The following is a 5,358-nucleotide window of genomic DNA, read 5'->3' on the forward strand; positions in this document are numbered from 1 at the left end:
ATAGTTAGGCATTTAAATAAGTAGTCTGATTTTCAAAAGTGCTAAGCAGCCAGCAGCTCCCACTGAAGTCAATGGGATTTAGGAAGAGACTTCAGGCAACCATTTTATTCAAATCTTGACCTGAAACTTTATTTCCTAGCCCCAACCATGTAATCTAGTAAGTATGCATCACATGCTAAGCAAAGTTTACAAAAGCTGCTGTTACTTAGCACTGAGCCAAACTGGTCAAAAAAGTTTCCTGCACAACTTTTTGTCAGTTTCTTTTGGGCAGTTTTTATATTCTCAGAATATCACTCTCCCTGAAATGTTGGAGACCTGAAGATTATTCATAGACTGTCTTGCAAAATGCACTTCTTGCTCAAAACCCCATGTTTTCAAAATGTTGAGCATTTGAGGTAGTTCATATAAACATTGTACATGTTGGTTAACAGTGATTTTATGCACTGATTTTTTTGCACTCAGTAAAGTTTTATTTTTGGATAATAAAAGAATTTTTGTTCATTCACAACAAATATTACAGCAGCCAAGAACTGAAACAGTGCTAACAAACACACACCACAGAATTCACAGAGTTAGGAAAACACCCAGCCACATTTATATACACACAGCAAGCACCACACAATTCACAGCAGAAGGCAAAGCACAGGCCTGGCTGTATTTATATAATTTTCAGCAGGCCTAAAATAGATATCAACAGGCACTCCCCTCCCCCCAATACATAATTGAAATGACACAGGACAGGCACTCTCTCAATACAGCAAGACAGAACACACTATGGATGCCTGTGCAAATGAACCTTTAAAGCAGAGATGGGCAAACTACGGCCTGCAGGACCATCCTGCCCTGCCCTTGAGCTCCTGTCCCCTCCCCTGCTGTCCCCCTCCCCGGCAGCCACGCCACCACGTGGACAGCGAGCTCCTGTCTCTCTGAGCGGCATGGTAAGGGGGTGGGGGGGGGGGTTGGGTATGGGGTCCTGCGGGGCAGTCAGGGGACAGGGAGCGGTTGGAAGGGGCGGAGGTTCTGGGGCAGTTGGGGATGGGGAACGGGGCGGGGGGTGGATGGGAGTCCTGGGGGGCCTGTCAGGGGCAGTCAGGGGACAAGGAGTGGCGGGGGGGGAGGTGTTGGATGGGTTGGGGGTTCTGAGGGTGGGTAGTGGGAGGGGGCGGGGGCCAGGCTGTTTGTGGGGGCACAGCCTTCCCTACCTGGCCCTCCATACAGTTTCACACCCTGATGTGGCCCTTGGGCCAAAAACTGTAGATCCACAGTTGTACCAACTCTCTTGCATGGAAGTGAAATGTAGGTGCTGCAGAAGCGTGAACACACACTGGATTGATGTTTTCCCAGTCTCATCATATCAGTCAGCTGCTCCTGATCAAGCGGCAGGACAAGATCAAAAACAAGGCTATTGGAGGCAGTAGCGGTGTTCAACTTCAGTCAGCGCTGATTCAGTTTCGGCACCTTTTTTAGTATGGACATATCATAGGGATGGAAGGCCAATGAATTCCGAAGTACATGTGCCAAGAAATGCTGCTGCATAGCCAGCAATCTTGTGGGCACCAAAAGCTTCAGTGGCACAAGACTGTATATTCAGTTTCTGTCCATCATTGGCAATGGAAATCAGACCACCATAAGCACCTTCCCAGAGATGGATCTTCATGGCACTTGATTTGCAAGGAGGCCAGACTCCTTTGTGATTTGCCATAACATTTCTAAACCTTACTGCTTCAGAGAAAAATCTTGAAAGCCATGAACTAAAAACACCCTAAAGGCTCAGAAACTGGAAAGCAAATACAAAGAACCCCAAATTATTTGTTATAAATTTTTAAAAAAGCATAATTCTTTGCTGCCTGACATGATTTTTGAACGGTTGGGGTTAACATATGCTTTTTTAAAAACATTCAGATATGAACATAGAATAACTCACGAGGTTATATTGTTTCCAGTGTTGTTGTAGCCTTATTGATCCCAGTATATTACAGGGACAAGGTGGGTGAGGTAATATCTTTTATTGGACCACCTTCTGTTGGTGAGAGAGACAAGCTTTTGAGCTACAGAGCTCTTCCTCAGGTTTGGGAAAGATAGAGAGTCACAGCTAAATACAAGGTGGAACAGGTTGTTTAGCATAAGTAGCTAACACACATCCTAAGAGGTCATGTAAGGTGAAGCGACCAGTTCACATTCCGGCAGTTAGAGGACAAAAAAAGGGGAGTTTTCTTAATCAGCCACAAATCCAGTGATTATGCTGTTGTAATATATAACCACAATTTGTTTGTTATACACATATTAAGTTGAAAGTCAACAATAAAAATTACAGATGAAATATCTTGAACTGCATTCTACTTTGAAAATGCTTTGTAACATGCATAAAGGTATAAAAGAACAAAATACTTTGGAAAAAAAATAATCCAGATGGGTTATTAAACAAAATTTCCTTGATCCACAATCATCTTCTTGTGATGGAAAAAGGATTTGATTGGTGTTTTCTGCTCTGTCAAGGAGGTGCACTCACCCTTTTCAAAGGTAATCTAAGGGTTCTTTCAAATTGTTCTGGGACTAATAGCAGCAAAGAAAAGCACCTCTTCATGTATGTGATTTTCTAGGTGGCTGTTGCTATTACTGGTATTACAGTAATGTTTAGAAGCCCCACAGTGTGCAGTGCTATACAGACATGGAATACAAAGACAATCCCTGCCCCACATTGCTCACAATCTAAATTTATGACAAGGACATAACAGCTGGATGAAATGGACAAATAGGTAGGTGGATGACTGGGAGAACAAAGTAACAAGTAAGGTGAGAAAGTTTTGCATAACAAGCAACAGTCTCACCGTCTTGAGATTTTTTTTTTTAGAATAAACAAAAGCTCACTTTGTTGTAACCTCTTTCCCTCCCAATCACCATACTATAGTTGCCCATTCTTCCATTACCTCCAGAGTGAACATGTTCTATTTCCAGCTACCTTTGAAGATAGACAATCTAGGAGGATATTCCCTACCTGGGCAAATTTTTCTTCATACTGTTTGGCACTCCCTGAGGCCAAGATAGATTCCCACAGCACTTAACAGGTAAGGCAGGAGGACTGGCAGTAGAACTGTAACCGGTTTAGTGGTGAGGCTCCATCATATCTTTCGAGTGGGAATAGTGTTTCCTTTTTTGCCTTTCTCCACAGAGACTGGGGAGGGGGGCACTGCGGAGGGGAGCTACTGGAGAAGGGCTACTTTCCTGACCCTTCCTTCAGGTGTAGGAGGTCCTCTCCTCCTCTGTTAGAGATGGAGTGCTCGGAGTCAGGAGTGCATGCATTCACAGCTCGGGCATGTGTCTGAAAACAGAACACTTGTTCTAACGGAAACTGCCCCTCCAAATGTTTGAATTCAGATCTTGATTCCAGTCTCATGGTGTTTGTTTGATGTGACATACACTTGACTTCTTGGTCCTTTGTGATTGTTTGATGTTAACTGAACCACACACACAGAGGTCCCCTTTCTTTTTAAGGAACACGATTGTTGACAGGGGTGCTGGAACAAAATAGTGGGGGGGGTACCGAGAGCTATTGAATCAAACTGTAAACCCTGCATATAATGGAAACCACTTCAAGCCACAGGGTGTGGCAGCACCCCCAGTTCCTGCATCTGTGATTGCTGATCTTCCCTGACTGCAGTGTTCTTCCACTACCTTTGTCATATATTTATTAGCTTTGGCAGTTTTCATTGTGTTCTGATCATTAATTAAAGCCTCATTCCTCAAGCCAAACATTTCATTCCCGCTATTTGTCTTCCAGCTGCTAGTTGACTGTCACATATTTGACACCTAGACATTACCTACCATCAGCTACATCAAAATAATTTTGGAGCACAAATGCTCTTTTAGTCATAAGGGTGCTTAGAATGGCAGCGAATAGATTACTAATATTGTTCCCCTTTAGCACTTTGGCATGAGAAGTTCCGGTACATTCTAAATCCAGTGCTTTGTCAGTAATTGGAAGGCTGCACAGGCAACCTACTTCCCAACAGCGATGTTTGCTGTAGCAACTTTGAGGGAAAGTGGGGCTAACATCTATTTCTGTGACCAAGTGTACGTAGACTTCAAGTAGAACACGAATTAAGAGGCTTGCAGAAAAATCTTCCTCTGTCACCTTTCCAGTCTGAGCTGCCTAAATTGGTTGCTGGAGCCTTTATACCAGGATTGTTATTCTAGGTACTGTCAAACCTGCGCCTGGTTCTGGGAATAGTGTCTGAGCCTTTCTGTGACATGCATCGGGTTTAGAAATCTATGGTTTCAACCACAGTTTCATAGACCCATGCTGGCACCAGCCAGCCCTTGCTATTATTAAAGAATCAGGGAATCAGCAAAGAGGGGACCTTGAATTTATGGCTGCTTCCCAGCACCCTTACTAATCGGCAGACGCCATTGTTGTCCCACATGGTTGTTAAAAAAAAAAAAAAGTAACTGCGGCTTTCAAACTTGGGGAAAGGAGTGGAAAGAGCTTTTGAGGCAGCACCTCACCCCTCTCTGAGGGGACAGCTTAGCTACTGCAGGAAGCTCTGGAAAGCAAGAATGCAAACGTGACATGCATTAGAGATTTTCCTTCTGTACTTCCACCGGCTTTTCATGCCCAGTGGCCGTGCTTGCTGCGTGACTTTCTTCATGCACGGAGATATTTCAATTGACATGATGGACATTCCCCCTTTGAACTGACCCTAAACTGATGCCAAAAAGCCCATGATAGATTCCTTGTGCCATCCTGAAAAACAGGCTGAAATATAGCACCTTTAAACCAAACCTCAGGGTAAACAATACAGCCTGTACTCTGGTTCATAAACAGTCTTCATTATTACAAAAGGCATTTCAAACGCAGTGTGATATGACTTGACCTTAAAAGCTATAGACAATCTAGCAGCGCACAGACGGTTTCTTAAAGTACAATCACTTCCTGGAATTCTTGGGGCAGCACAGCCGGAGCCATGCAAATCCTGTTTTCCTTGCATTGTTTCCTGCATGTGAATATCATCAGTCTAGCGAGCCTTGTAACCATGGCACTTGTTAAACAGTAGAGGGGAGACTTCTGATAAAGTCATCCACAGCTAGGACTTCAAGGATTTTCATGACAACAATCTTGATCTGGCAATACTAGGCATCAGCCTTCATTTAAAAAGAAAAAAACAAAAACAAAAAACCCCCACACATTTAACAATAGTTCCTGGTAGAAGTCTGTCAGGTAAAAGTTGTGCCTGTAAAAGTGGCAGGAGTACTTGAGAATTCTGTCCTTATTGTGGGGTCAATTTCTGGCCTATGAGCATAATGCTGTCCTTACTTTAAGGGTCTATGCCAGGATAGAGAGTGAAGGGTATCAGGCACATG

General features: G+C 43.6%; 1 long non-coding RNA gene across 1 annotated transcript; it reads left to right on the forward strand.

Annotated features, from left to right (window-relative positions):
• The first annotated feature begins 750 nt into the window (after positions 1-750).
• LOC142070812 (uncharacterized) lies at positions 751-2,320 on the forward strand. The gene is made up of 2 exons (XR_012666737.1): positions 751-938; positions 1,291-2,320. It is a non-coding gene; the product is annotated as an uncharacterized LOC142070812 (long non-coding RNA).
• The last annotated feature ends 3,038 nt before the right edge of the window (positions 2,321-5,358 follow it).

This window comes from Caretta caretta, chromosome 2 (genome assembly GCF_965140235.1).
Source record: "Caretta caretta isolate rCarCar2 chromosome 2, rCarCar1.hap1, whole genome shotgun sequence".
Classification (NCBI taxonomy): Eukaryota; Metazoa; Chordata; order Testudines; family Cheloniidae; genus Caretta; species Caretta caretta.